Below are 15,846 nucleotides of genomic sequence, written 5' to 3' on the forward strand. Positions count from 1 at the left end.
AACTCACTGGGATACACACACACACACACACACACACATATACATATACATATACATATATACATATATATATACATATACACACATATATATACATATATATACATATATTTATATATACATATATATACATACATATATATACATACATATATATACATGCATACATACATACATACATACATACATATATACACACACACACACACGTATATTATAGCCTCCATGTACACACTACATAAAAGTCATACACTTTCAATAAATGTGTTTCTTAAAGCTGCACTCATGTCTATTTTATACTGAAAATGCTCTAATGACTAAACTGAAGATAACCGTAAATACAGTAATATCATACTCAACGTAGGTGGTAATGATACTCGATTACGCAAATTGAAGATCACTAAAATTTCTGTTAAGTCACTTCGTGCGGGGGGGGGGGGGGGGGGGGGGGGGGGGGGGGGGGGGGGGGGGGTCTAATGATGTGGGCTACGTAGATACCTTGAGGGCATTCTGGTTAAAGCCTGGTCTGATTAAGAGAGACGGCATTCTTCCCACGTTGGACAGAGCCTTTCTCATATCAAAAAATCTGACCGAGTCTATTATCGGTCTTAAACCATGACAACCCAGGTGTCATATTAGTAATCAGGGGTGGAGTGCAACACACTCCTCACATCACATCGTCACATGTCATTTAACAGACACCTTTATCCAACATGACTTACAATTGCTATGTGTCAGAAGTCACAAGCCTCTGGAGCAGCTAGGGGTTAAGTGTCTTGCTCAGGGACACATTGGTTAATGTATAGCATTGGGAATTGAACCCAGACTTCCCACACCAAAGGCATGGGTCATATCCACTGCACCATCACCACCTCCTCTGTGCTTCTATTGGAGCAGTCGCCCACTCATAATCCCATAATCATATCATCTGTCCCCCGACTCAGATCGGTTGAATTAAAAGTAAACAAAAGAGGAGCAATACTTAGCAACCCAATTAAAATTAATTAAAACTATCAGCGCAATGAAGCAGTTCAAGTAAATGATTTGATATCAAATAAGCAAATTGATCTTTTGTGGTTTACTGAAATATGTTAGTCTAAATGAAGACACTCCTCCCAGTCATAATAATAATCAACCCAAAGAAAACTTTTGTTGCAGTTCCCCTCAGCTCTATACATTGTTTTAGCACCTTTCACTTTGTTTGGATTTACATTCATTTTGAAGTTATGAAAGAATCATGTCTTAAATGTATTGCCATTGCAATAGTATTACAAATGCACTGTGCATTGTGTTCTAGGCCAAAGTAATCATAAATAACCTAAATAAAAGCAAGCCTTCTAAAGGCACTTAAATAATTTAAAGGCAAGCTGTAACTACCTTACACTCAACACTGGTCGACTCAAATGCACAACTCGTAAAACAGAAGAACGTTTAACAAAATGTTTACTTGGCAATTAGTTCAAATGATGAAAATAGCCCACTGGGAGGATAAAACCTGGTTACTGGGAGCTCTGGCAGGAATACTTGACGGCACAATCACACGGACGGAACAAGACTAACTGGCACAAAATAAAGGGAGACAAGGACTATTTATACAGGAGATGGGGGAAACAGGTGAAGCCAATCAGGGGCGGGGTTGACAATCACAGTGGCGGGAAATTCGAACAAAGGGAGGAAGTCAGGGGCTGAAACGAGAGGGAAAGTGAACAACAAGACTAGACATGACAATAGACCATTAATAGGCTTGTTTGAGATGAACTGCCCCTCGCCTGGAAAGTAGACGAGAGCAGGCGGCAGCAGCCGGGGGTGGGGACAAAAAGCTGCAGTAAAGTCGGACAGTTTCAAGCTGATTCCAGCCGCCTTCAGACTGGACAGGAAGTGACAAAAACACTGTGGTGCAATTCCGATTTAATAAAATACAATCAGACCCACATGTCAGCTGGTACACAGTCTCCAGTTGTTTTAATTATGAAAGAGTAGCTGTGAAAGTGCTCTACATGTGATCTGTTGCTGATTTTGATTAACACACTGTAGATGATCCGTGATTTGAACGGATTTAGTCTCCCTGACTTCTAAACGCAACTATCAGCCGCACAGCATGCGTTCTGTACAGAATAGGTCTTTAAATCAGACAAATAGCAATTAAAATCCTTCCGATTCAAAAACAGTAAAAAGTTTGTATAAAACCTCATCATGATCAGGTGTTAAATCAGCTGAGAAGCTGGCGTTTCCCAGCATGCTCCGGGTCCGCCTGGGTCCGCCTGGCTCTTGCAGTCGGTAAAAAGCAACTGCGCCGCCTGCGTCTCAGAACTGCGGCCGCCTTGCTCTCGTGAGATTTCCGTTGCCCACGTGTGCATGACGTCAGAGCAGATCAAGTCGGACACAAACCTAACCGGCATTAACTCCCCCTGGGGGCACAAAGCAGCAGCCTCATTGCATCATATTATACTGCATGTCATAATCAACGCCATACTGAGAACACACCGTCAGCATCTGCTGCAACCCAGCACTATATGGACATAGAATGGAGCAGATTCAACATTGTCCCATTTAACCTGTAACATTTGATGGGCATGCCAACACACTAAATTTCTCACTAAAAATAGGGGCAGCTCTATCTAGCAATTTTACAAACAATTGTTTATGATTAATTCTATCGGTAGGCCAGATAAATTCAGACCTGTGTACCTAGACACTATCTCTTTAAGGGCGTACTAGATACACAGGTCAGTCCAGTGCTTTCTTTTGAACCCAAACTGATTGTCAGAAGTAAGGACATACATGTCTAGCTTTGTTAACAGTATTCTCTTCAGTACGTTAGACAAGATATTGGCTAATGCAATAGATTGATAATTGTCAACACTGTTGAGCTTACCAGCCTTGTCTTTAAGCACAAGCAGTAACATGAGAGACATACTGTAACAGAATGTGGCAGGATACCTTGTATAAGACAACCATTAAAGCACATAGAAAGCAAAGGACAGAGCTTATGTCTGGCATATTTTAGATGTTCTGCAGTAATGCAGTCCATACCAGGCTTTGTTATTCTGCAACATACTGATGGCATGAATATATGCAGCCCTATCATATCTGCTGAGAAATCAATGTTCTTGATTAATTCTAACTTGTTTACTTTTAACACTATTAAAAAGGTCACGGTAGTGCTACTAATACCTTCAACATCAGCCGGTAAGGATGTTTCATTGGTATTTGTTACTTTGACTTTTCGCCAAAAGTCAGTAAGGTTGTTCTGTAGCTAACTGGCTAGCGAGTCTGGTCTCACTGTTTTTATTTTTATTAATAAAACGGAGAACATATTTAACTCTAGCATTTGTCCGATTTTTCTTATCTAGCAACACCCCATGTCTAGGCCTACCTGCCTCTGTTGCCTCAGCATACTGCTCAGCCACAAACTCATTCCACCCAGGTGTGATGTTAAGTACCTTACATTTACTTTTAGGAAAGGGTTCACTGAAAGCATTGAGACATTTCACAATATCATCCTGCATGGCACAGAGTTTATCAACATGTTGCATATCCTTGCAATTCATTTCTGAGCACATTAGGGCCTCATGAGGCAGAGCAATATTACTTAAAAGACTTTCTGTTCGCAATGAGTATCCAGCTACCACCTCTTTACTCGGTTTTGACCAGTCCAGTTTACTTGAGGAATCAGCATTATTATTTCTGGCCAGAAGGCCATAGGAATAGAGTGGAGCGCAGCGCAACAGAAGCGTGGTGCGGCCAGGTGGATCCGCACTCTAACACTGCACATGGCAAAGAGCAATTAATCAGGGTTTTGGTACAGTTGAGACATATTTTGTTGAAACCTTTCTTAGAACAATTTGGCTAGAGGAGAATTGATAATGTGAGAGGAGCTTGAAGAGGCTGTGAGGTGGTTCAGGGAAACCGAGGATTAAGGAGGTAGAGGCTGTCTTGATTGGAGGACAGAACACAGGCGCAGACTGGAGTAAGTGGTGAGGGATCTTGTTTTATTGAAGCTGTGAGTGTAGGCTGGCAGTGGGAGTGGTGGGTCAGAAGATTCCTGGGCTGGCAGAAGGGGAAGCTGTGAGTATGGGCTGGCAGTTACGGTGCTGGGTACGAAGATGGCTGGACTGGCTTGAGGGGGTTCTGGGCTGTGTTCCTCAGTGTGGCTGCAGACTTGATGTTTCAGTGTGTTGCATGGCTATTGGCAGGAGAGGATTCCGAATGTGGGTTCCTTCTGAGAACAGAGATCTTCCAGTTAGTAACATCAGGGAAGAGCAGCCTGGTAAGTACGAAGACAAGAAACTAGACTTGATACAAATCTCTAAAGACTGGTGAATTAGCATACTCAGTGGAAAGCAACAATCCGGCAGGGAGAAGAAAGTCAGACTGGCATCTGAGGGCAGATGATGGATCAGGATGAGTTCTATCAGGAGCAGTCAGCTGATGAAGACCCAGGGTATCATGGGTGAGAGGAGCGGTGGTTTGTGGGGAGGAGGTGGGTCACACTCTAGTCCTGAAATGACAACTGACAACCGCAGAGGAGAGACCAGATTTAAAACAAGGATGTCATGCTGTGATTGGGTTACGAAATACATGCTTAATCTGATTGGTTTAACTGAAAAGTGAATGCATATCTGAATCTGATTGGTTACTAAAAAGTGATTGTACAGAAAGAGCTGATCAACTAGGAGTGATGTAAAACGTTATTAAAGTCTTTTTAAGAACTAACGCTGACGTCCATTTCAATCAGGAGCAACTTCCTTACAATTATGAAAAGATTTATTGTAAATTACAAAATATTAAACGAACAAAGTCTTTGGAGATTAAACTTCATTGTAACAATAGGTTTTAAAAGGGGTAGCAAAACCCAAACATATGCCCCAAAAATGAGACATAGGGATTGAAGACGAGTCAGGCACACACCATACATACCTCAATGGGCCCCATGGATCTGTACAGTAAACCAGAAGGTGTAGTTATTAAAAGTAGGAGTAATTGTTTACACAAACAGAAAACATTTGTGCCCAACAAAAAATAAAACTCGGCCAACGTCCGGTTCAAATTAAATCTTCTCAATGAAGCCGGTGCAAATTAAAACTCAAAAAAAAGTGAGGAACATCATAGTGACCATACAATACACCACCACCAGTTACATGCATACTTACCAAAATATTAAATGTATTTGCCCTTATGGAGCTTTAACTCGACATGTGAGAAAGAGGGGACCAAAAACAGAGAAGGTCACTCTAAGATGTTTCACATGAAGGTGCGAATAATTGAAGATGAGCTGTGGGAGAAGGCATGGGAACTGATGCTGGCTGGATCAAGGGAAGAGCTGGAGGATGAATGTGATGGCTTTTGTGATTCAACAATACTCCAAATAATGGGCAAGACAGCCTTTTCTGGTGACTAACCAGCAATGTCCATCCAGTTACACACTGCATTCCTAAAATCTGGGTCTTCATATAGTACAGCGAATTCACGGTCAAGTTTTTCTCGTAGTCTTTTTCCTCTGGTCTTTGTCAGCTTGACTTTCGGGATAAGTTTAGGATTTATATATACTCGCAGGAAATCTAGAATTGTATCTATAACAGCTTTTCAGAGGACTGACTAGTGCTTTAATTATATGGGTCTCTGACTTGTGCAGACCACACATAAACATCACTTGTCTCAAGAGTGCCTCACAGGTTGGCACTCTATGGGATACAAACATAGACCGTCAATATATATATATATACAGTCTATGGACATGACACAAGCCAATTGGAATGCATTTCCAGAAAAAAAATTAAGTAATCTTTGGACAAGTACTGTAAATAAGTGTCTGTAAAATAATAAATGAGTAATGTCGTAAATGTAAAATAATGTCTATCAAGGCGACAATGTTTAGTACAAATATTAAAGTCATACACATTGTCCATTATTAAACCATATCATCAGCTAATGCGTCTCTTGTATACCTGTGCACATTATAGTGAGCTACAGGGGGGCCTTTGGGCAATTCAACATTGAAGGATATTTTCACTTTTGCATTAATAAACTGATTTTAATGTTGCTCCCTTAAGAGCTAGGCTGGCATTTTCACATCATGGGAGCTGAGAACTCTCAGAAATAATTTATAGTCCGCGGAGATGCAATCTCATTATAACCAAGAGATGTTCTCTGACAAAGTTCAACATGGAAAATCAATTGCAATCCGGTTCCCTGAAGAGTTTTCCAAAATAAGGATCATGTGTGACAAAAAGTAGAAAGTGACTCAGTGACGCTGGTGCAGAAAATTATTGATAACCAAATTGATTTGCCGTCTCAGGAGACATATAGCAAAAGAAAAGGTAAACCTGAAATTGAGTATGAACGCATGATAGAAAGTAACTTTTAAAGACAAGTTAGTCAGAGCTTGGAAGGCGTCAGAAGAGAGCCAGAGTGATACTCTACAACTGAATGAAGTGCAAAAGGAACTGGAGTGTGAGACGGGAGTCAGAGATGGGCTGAGTACAGATGTTGGGATAAGAGTATGGGCTGAATGGACACTGTTCTCACCAGGAGTACAATACATACAGTATACTGCAGTCTGTTCACTTAAATGACAATCTTAAAATTCCCCTGACAAGTGACCTCTTGTGGTCATTAGGGTTATGATTCTCCTCAAACTGAAACAAAGGCAGACATTGCGCATGTCATTTGATGTTGTAGCACTGCAAAACCTTTTAGGAGGAGGTCAGGGTGGATGCTTGGCTGCTCACATTGTCTCACATCAGGGGCAGATGGGCCATCTGGCAAATACGCACCTGATGTCAGGCATTTTGCATTTTGAATTGTTACCTGCCTCCAGAATTGTGTTATTTCCTTGCCATAAATATAGACAAATTTTTACCAAAAAGTGCCTAAAAATGTATCATAATGCAGGAATTGAAGTCTTTTAACCTAAAAATTTCCTGACCAAGGAAAAACCATGACGTAAAATCCCAGGCAGCCATAAACAGCTAACAGCTCTTTTTATAGCAGAGTTAGAAAGTTAAAAACTGATGAAAAGATGGGGGACCAGACAGTGTCAGAGAGAAACACAGACAACCAAACAGACTGACAGTGACAACAAAAATAACTACACACTGTAGAGAATGACAGTAACAGCATACAAACGGCACAAACAGGCAATATGTGATAGTTTGTTATAAGCGTGTTCTCTTTAAAAAGTAGTAGGCCTAAGCATTGTTTGCCAGTTACTTATATTAATTGTTTAAAAATCAGTTTCATAAGCTACTGCTTATAGAGGGTTGTCACCAACGTCACGTTCTGGGCAGTAACCTGGATGCACGGGCATGTTGGAGATACTCGGTGTCAACAACTGAGTAAAGTGGAGTATTGTGCACTCTGGACACTGAATGAATGTAGCCATGTCTAAACAACAGAAAAGCATCCAAGATGCATAGGCATATAGGGAAGGACAACAAGAAAAGGTGCAACATTTTGAGAAATTACAATTTATTGGAGGTGCAGATTCCTACAAGTTGGCTCTCTTCTTAGATCCATGACGACCCGGTGATTCTTCCTTCAGTTGCATAGCCGATATAGCTAGTCAATTATCTGCTTTTCTGCCCGAGCCCATACACAGCTGCAGATCTTAAATCCTACAAAGGTTTGGAGGCTTATAACCAGATGGTGTGTGGAAGAGTGAGGGAGATGCAGTACCAAGTCATTAACGACCGTTGTGTTGTGAAGGTCAAAGTAAGAAATGCAATAACGTTTTTAATCAACCTAACCTTAACTGTACGACATCATTGCGGTACTCAAAGTGCAGCCAAGTGACTCTTAATCATTTCTTTTTCATTTCAAAGAACCCCAGTTTACTATCTACACTGTACACTACCTGAGTGGGTTAGAACTTTGCCAACCTTTGCGCCTCCTTTCCTCTGATAACTTCTGGCATTTCCTTCCTGTTTTTGAATAACTTTTGAAAGTCAATAATATTCCAAATGTTTTTTCTCGGTCTGACCTATTGGTACAACCTAAAACACGGCAATAATAACCATTTCCCTTGACGACGTTTGGAATCTACGTCAGTGTCTGTGCTTTCTTGTGATGCAGAGTATCGCCAATATAGCAACCTCCGGTCAGAACACGCATCGCACAAACCTTGTTTACTATTTCACCATCTGTACACAAATGTAATTAGTAAATGCACGTGTCCGTGGGTGGGGCAGCATGGGTGTAGTAATCTGGGCTTGATTTTTGTTTCAGTCCGCCCCTGCCTGATATTGGCATCAGTTCCCATCTTCTACTAAAGGTCTTGGTACGCTTGAAAAGAAATGCTCCTAACAATATCTGAAACCCCCTTTCCAAAGGTGGAATCATAGAAGGACTTGACCCAACAACTTCAATTGGGTCACTTTTCAAATCATAATCAGTGTGAGAGTGGGTGTTTGAGCTCCTCTCAAATCAGATCTCTTTTTTCATTCTTCACAATACTTCGGTCACATTTTGTGCCTACAACTGTCCACAAGTGTGCACCGTTATCCCCCATTCATAATATTTTGTCCTTCCTCCCCTTTCTACGGTAGGCTTTAAGTGTGACCATTTGAAACCTATATCAACAAAAAGAAGTTTGAAGTATAAGACTTAAACAGCCACCAATGGTTGGCATTGTCACAGTTTCTTTAACTATGATCTATTGCTAACCTCTCCAAACAAGGAGTTTTAGGTGCCTAAAAATCGTACCCACAGATGGTAGATTAAAAAAACAAACAGTCATAGGTCGTTAGGAAGGATAACACAAGGTTTTTGTTGTTCCAGGTATGAGGACATGGTGGTGGAATCATGGCCAGGAGATTTGCCGTGAAGGTATAAGATGGCATGGCCTTGGTCACCTTGTAGGCTAATAAAGTGCTGTAAAATGAATACAAACAGCTGCTGGGAGTCAGGGAGTGGTGTGTATAAAGATTAAGCCAAAACAACACTTTGTGTACAGCACCGTTTCAGCCCAACAGTTCATTTTTATTCCCAACTTGTATATTTTTCAAATTCTTTGTTCTTACATTGTATCCTGTTACTTTATGGCCTTATGAAACAGTTAACAGCAAAGTTTGGGCAGATGTTGAAAATTTACATAAAAATTGCATTTTATAGATGTTTGTAAGAAGCAGGGAATATATTTCATCTCAAGCTGTAAATGACTGTGTAGGTCTGAGTTATTGTGCAATGGCCCAGTGCACTGCAAGGACACTTCACTGAGTGGTGTGCGACTTGTGGAATACATTTGGACAGTTGGCCATCTAGTATCTCTTTTTGTGGCTAAAAAGTGTCATTTAGTGCAAGGTCTGAAGTTCATTTACTCAGTCACTGACTCAGTCAGACTCTTTTTTTACCATGAGCAATAACCACTAGGGTCATGACAAATGGCATGGTAATAAATGGTGACAGTAGTCTGATTTATTACTGGGTCCAGAGATTGTGGGGGTTTGCAGGATGTGAATCATTGCAATGTGATCAAAACAGGGCCAAAAAGGATTCTGAGCTTGTGAAATGATCACCTTCTGTTGAGTGTGTGGAAAAAGATATGTGCAAACAGAATTCATAGAAGTTTAAAAAAGAAGACTTGAAGTTGCACAATCACTGAGAAAGTGTAAATAAAATAAAAAGTTTCGTGTTTTAGAGTTGTGCATGCGTATCATTTCAATCTGGATAATCCCAGTCATTTCAGGGAGGAGTGGGGGACTTCCAGTCCAGGAGAATCATTTACTTTGCGGCAACCATGCCAAGCATTAGTGCTTGTTGCATCTCAGGCGGGCACATGAGAGCCTTCTCTGAGCACCCAAAGAGCGGCATTTCTGGGTCAGGAGCGATGTCCAAGTTAAAGACCCGACTGAAATCCATCACACCAAAACTTGTGTAGTTGAGGACCTAACCAAAAAAGATGCGATAGCGAACCCTGCGCACCTCCACATTGATCACACATTGAAGAAAGTGACGGGTTGACTTTATGCAGCTTTAGCTTAGAATAGTCTAATTGATGAACAACTTTATATTGAATCAGTTTATATCTAGCATTGACAGAGCATGTGTGAATTCCCGGTATCGACAGACACCTCATGCTCCAGTTCGTTAGACCAAGTTTCTCTGAGATGGTGAGGGGATGCGGAGATGGCGAACAGGGACACAAAGCGAGATATTAGGTGCCTGGAGTCAGGAGGAAGCAGCATGAGATCATAGAATGGGTAACTTGATGGCATGGTTTCAAAGTTTGGAAATACACCTTTAGCAAAGTGCCTAATTTGAAGATATCGAAAATGATGAGGATTGGGTAGATTAAATTGCATTGCCAGCTGACCAAATTAAGCAAACTTTGAGATCTTGAGTACTACAAAATGCCACAATCATCCCTCTTTAATCTGCTTGTTTTTTTCTTGTTCTGGGATGCTTAATTGCTTAATATTTTCAGTAAGACTTGAGCCTGCTGGATTCCATCTCAAAGTGGCTGTTCCTTTGAGAGAGAGAGAGAGAGACAGCCAATATGATTCCTGGTCAGATAGCTTATCTTGTTGTTTTTTTCTTCCTTTCCTTATTTTGCTTCTTCTTGGTCTCCGCCGCCTTCCCCTGCTTCGTCTTCTTTTCCTGTTTACTTCCTCTGATGCAATTTTTCCATCTTCTACCTTTGCAATTGCGTTTCTTCTTTTTCTTTTGTTAATTATTAATTAATTAATTATTAATTTAAATTGCATGATATAAAACATATAAAAGTCCAAAGGAAGGCAAGTCAATTTTATATCTGAACTGCACCATGGGACCAAAACAACCACACTTGGTTATTACTGTAAAAACACACTTATATAACATTAATCATTCAATATATGATGAAAGAGAAGTTTTAAATGATTCCTTTTCAAATTAGTCAGAGGTCATGGCTGATTAATTACTAATGCAAATGATCTCCCCCACTCTCCGATAACGGCATCGACATTACATACATTACATGTTACTGTAAAATTACCATATTTGCCATGAAGCACAAAATATCATCCCACCACCTTCATGTTTTTACTCCTTTTGGTCGACATAAATGCGTGAATAATTTGGTGCCCTCAGGATGATAATGTGGTATATATTTGCGGTCTGATTACTCTGTAGTGTATGCAAGGACATTTTAAGAAAAATAATTCTGGTTTGTTAAATGAGTTAAAGTTCAAATTCAGAAGCACATATGAAAATAAAGCCTTTGTCAGTGAGTTGTGTTCTGTATTCTAACTCCCAATTTCCAGAGGAATGGCATTGGAGTCATTTGGTTTCCATTAAAGTCAACGTGTGTATTTCCACGGACCGTGAAACAGCTGCTTCCCAGCTCTGTCCCAACTATGTCCCAGCTCTGTCCCAGCTCCGTCCCAGCTCCGTCCCAGCTCCGTCCCAGCTCCAGCGATCCACAGCCCTCCGGAGCGAATACACAGAGCTTCTGTTTTTGCCGGACACTCTGCAGCAATTCAGCACATGGCAGATAGTGTGGGACAGGAGGTCGAGCACAGAAACAAAATAAAACATCCGGGTTTTTTTTAAAAAAAAATAAACCGTGCTCAGGGTGGATCATATTTCCCTGCAATACACCTTGAAAACACAGCACAGAGTTGTCTCCTCTCTACACCTCTGTATGTTGTTTTTGTGGTTCTATTCCACGTGAATTAGCGAGATCTCGTGGGTTCTCAAGACTTCACCTGTCAGTCATGCCATTATATTCCGCAACAACTCTAGACCTGACACATTTAGTTTCAAAAGAAGCTAGAGGCAGCAAAAAAAACAACGCAGGCTAAACTAATTTAAAATGCCGGGTTTGTTCAGGAGACCACCGTCTGTCGCTGGCAATGATGACGCAGTAATTAGTGACGATTCTTTCCGACCAATCAGTAGACTGCAGGTTTTCACGTCCTCTTTTGGTATCGCCTCAGCTAGCTTGGAACCTCGACAAAGGTGATACTAAAAAAAAGACTTTTTTTCATAATGGAAAAGCAAAAAAAGCCGAGTCAAGTCGAGGTGAGTCAAGCAGGTAATAGAAAACGGCTTTGTACATGAACATTTAAATAATACATACTTTAGAAATTCTTTACACTTCATATTCACACAGGATAACATCTATATATCATTGTGTATGAAGAAACAGGTTTATAAATAACTGTCAAGGGAAATTATCCACATCTGAGGCTTACATAAACCTGAACCAGCCTTTGATAATCAACTGTACAGCAGAAAACAACTCATGGGATTATATACATTTGGATATTTATAAATCATGCATACTGTAGATATGAAAAGAAAAAGAAAGAAAAAAACCTTTTGCTCACACTCTACTCCCTGATTGGTACTATTCCCTAAATATTCCCCATCTTGGTTTTTCAGTCCATGAATTAACTGTATGGGACTGACTCTCTTTACACGCCTGCCTCAATTTGCATAAGACCTTTAATTTGAAAGTGCAAACAGCTATTTGAGCTATCCATATTCATAAAGGCGGTTATAAGGGGAAAGCAATGAGAAAGGTAATGGCTGTGTGCTTCATCTGGGTTGTTAGAAATGGAAAAGTATGTGTGCTTAGACACACAGTACTGTTTTGAGCTACATATGTATACATATACATACTGTATGTGGGTTACAGCACTGGAGTGGGACTTATTTTCAGCACTGACGTTTCATGCCTTAGACCGGCCCACTTTCTTTTACAACTGACTAAAACAATGTAATATGACTGTTGCGCATTGCCCCATATAGCCTTGTAATTCTGTGTATTTCTGTAAAATGTCATTTCCAATTCAGTGCGAATCCAGTAAGTGTAGCTTTACAATGTAGATTTATTGGAAATGTTAACGCTATTCTTTACACTATTTAATGTTCAACAATATCAGTATTTTCTGTGCAAATGAGCAATTAAGTGTTCACAGATATCCAAACCTTGAAAGGAATTAAAATAAATAAAAAACATAAAATAAAGCAAAATAAATTGCAATGTATTTTAATTTTTAATTTTAATAATTTATTTAGCAGGGACAGTGTACATTAATCAACATTGCTGTAAATGTACCAGAATTAGCCAAGAGGCTATTTTTCATCCGTTGTCCCTGGACAGATCTTAAAATTGTCTCCCTAAAATGTCATGTCTAATGACACCATCAGTTATTTTTTCCCTTTGTATACTATTTCATGGGGGTGGGGAAAAAATTGATAGTCAGATGCATCGTGATTCTCTCTAGAACAATTCGATAATTGATTCTGATAAGTTAATAATCGATTATTAAAAAAAATTAAAAAAAAACACTTTAAATATGTTACTGTCTCCAGGCATGTGCAAATCAGGAAACAGAGTGACTGAAAGAAGATGGGATAATGGACAACAACTTAGTTTAGGCAAGAGTGGTAGTACAAAAAAAAAAAGTTTTCTGAACAGTATATGCACATATTCTAATAAGAGTAACAAAATTAGGCAAAAAAACATATAGGCTGTTCATATACTTTATCACATTACATCTGACCACCTCATGTTTCATGGTCTAAGAAGCCTATTCTCCACATTTAAACATGACTGAGCCTCTGAAATGGAAGAGTACTGAGAGAAGGTGACATGTTTGAGGCTTAAGCATGGAAAAATGACAAATAAAAAAACCCTCAGTAGACAAAACGTTTCGTTAAAACATGTGTGTGACATCGAAAGGGATTGTATTGTAACTAATCTGATCATGTTTGCTTCCACACTGGCAGCACGTTACTGGCTCTGCTTCTCATTCTAAATCAAATCTTTAAAAACAAAAGTCACTCCAACAAGTACCACGGATTGAAGTGTACTGGGTGACGGTTTGTCAAGGTGCCGCTGTCAAAAAAGTCCAAAAATAATTACACAGCCGTTCATGAGAAGGCGTTGAATTACGTCACAATAACTAGACTGCACTCTGCAATGTGCTGCAGGAAAAAAGAAATACATAAAAAGAGTGGGCTGGGAGTGCATGCGGCTTGGGGATAGCATCCATGATGTTTAACTATGATTTTAACCCAGGGCCATGACTGAACACCGTTGGCATGCGCCAAGACCAGACCCCCCCACCGGGAATTCTCCCAGTGCTTCTGATTGGCCAATCCAGGCCTGGTGGGATGCATGCACACACTGTACAGTAAATGTATTTCATTTTACTGTGTAAAGGCTTACACCCACACACTCAAAATATAAGCTTACAAGATTGTACATCCGAGTGTCTGGGTGAGTCAGTTAACACAGCACAGCCCCCCCCAGGAGTAGAAAAGACACTCACCCAGGCAAGTTGGGTCACATTGAACACAACACGCAGGGAAAAGGAGACAGGGGTTAAGGTACTGCCTAGGTTAGCCCTTAGTAGCTGTGTTTCTTTGTGTTGCAGGTTAGTTTAGTTCACAAGCAACCGTACGCAGTCTATGTAAAACACTTTCACACAATATGCATGCGCTCAATCTATTACTCCATCATCTTCTTTCTCACTCTATCCATCAATCTCCCTGTTTATGACCCTGCATATGTCCCACAAGAATGTTTCTTTTAACAATTCTTTCATCCCGTCCATTTCAGTCTTCTTCTTGTTTTTCATTCATCTGTAATCTTGGATTACATTTATATTATTGGCTCGAATGCTTGTCACATTGTATCTTGTCTTCTTTCCCTCACCAGCTCAGGAAGAGAAAGAGACAAGAGTAGCTGGAGATCCCATACTTACGTTGCAGAACTGTTCCAGAATCAAAAACATAAAGTGTGCTCCGAATCACTCTTCAATCTTCTCTCTCTTCTCAACTCTTCTCCGAATCAATCTTATTCCTCTCAGAGAGTATGTTAAATCTATGAGCTGATCTATGTACATCACTCAGTAGAACCTCAGTAAAGTTTAATGCATTAGGTTTTTAGTTTAAAGTTAGGTGACATCATAACATAAATGTTTCTTTGCTGTTAATCCATCGCACTGAGAATAGTAACTAATCTAAAGTAGACTACACAAGATGTATAAGCACTGTAGCATGCCAGAGTATGTCAAACTGGCTTCATGTGTTTCTCTCCTATCAGGTAAATACATTTTTTTTCATAATGCAATTTAATTATAATATTTCAAACTCATAACGCAATCGTATCGCATTTCTTTACCTGTATGTTCTTTAGATTGAGTGATCCAGTCTGTAATATAAGCAGACTTTACTGCGGAATCGTCTCTTCTTCATAGCCATGTTAAAATGATTTACCCAGGTTGGTTCAGTGGGTAGAGAAGCCGCACATACTGTATGCTGAGAAGTTTATGCCTCGATGCAGAGGTCCAGGGTTTGAATCCGACAAGTGATGATTTCCTGGGTGTCTTCCCCTTTCTCACCTAGCTGTCCTGTCAAATAGAGGCAGAAAAGCCCCCCAAAAAAGAAATGATTTAGTGGTTGAGTTGGCATTGTCAGATTTTAAAGTTGGCTCACAGGCCCATCTCATCTGACTATTCACATTATCAAAGTCCTGCCAAAATCAAAAGGGGACTAAGTGAAGGACAGTGAGCAGAGACAGGCTGAAAGGAAGCAAAAGACATGTAAAGTATTTTTAATCCAGCTCGCTTAACAGAGTCAAGAGGTTGACAGATGTGCAAAAATAGATTCTTCTGTATAAAAATGTAGGTTTTATTTTAAAAGTGATGTCTTATGGAATAGTGATGGCAGCAATTGTTTTTTTTAATTCTACCTTTGTCTTTTTCTGGGACTGCTGTCATAGGTTCTCCAGTGATGTTGTGAATCTCAAGATACAATGGTTTATCCTTTTAAACCCACGCTGCAAAAGTCAAATTAATATATGGAACACCAGCAAGATGAAGAATATAAGACTTGATTTAGATAGCTATGTGT

General features: G+C 40.0%; 1 long non-coding RNA gene across 1 annotated transcript; it reads right to left on the minus strand.

Annotated features, from left to right (window-relative positions):
* Window positions 1-4,036: 4,036 nt before the first annotated feature.
* LOC117944963 lies at window positions 4,037-9,855 on the minus strand. The gene is made up of 3 exons (XR_004656713.1): window positions 9,844-9,855; window positions 4,334-4,428; window positions 4,037-4,222 (listed from the first exon to the last, which is right to left on the minus strand). It is a non-coding gene; the product is annotated as an uncharacterized LOC117944963 (long non-coding RNA).
* Between the last annotated feature and the right edge of the window lie 5,991 nt (window positions 9,856-15,846).

Source organism: Etheostoma cragini, chromosome 5, assembly GCF_013103735.1.
Source record: "Etheostoma cragini isolate CJK2018 chromosome 5, CSU_Ecrag_1.0, whole genome shotgun sequence".
NCBI lineage: Eukaryota > Metazoa > Chordata > Actinopteri > Perciformes > Percidae > Etheostoma > Etheostoma cragini.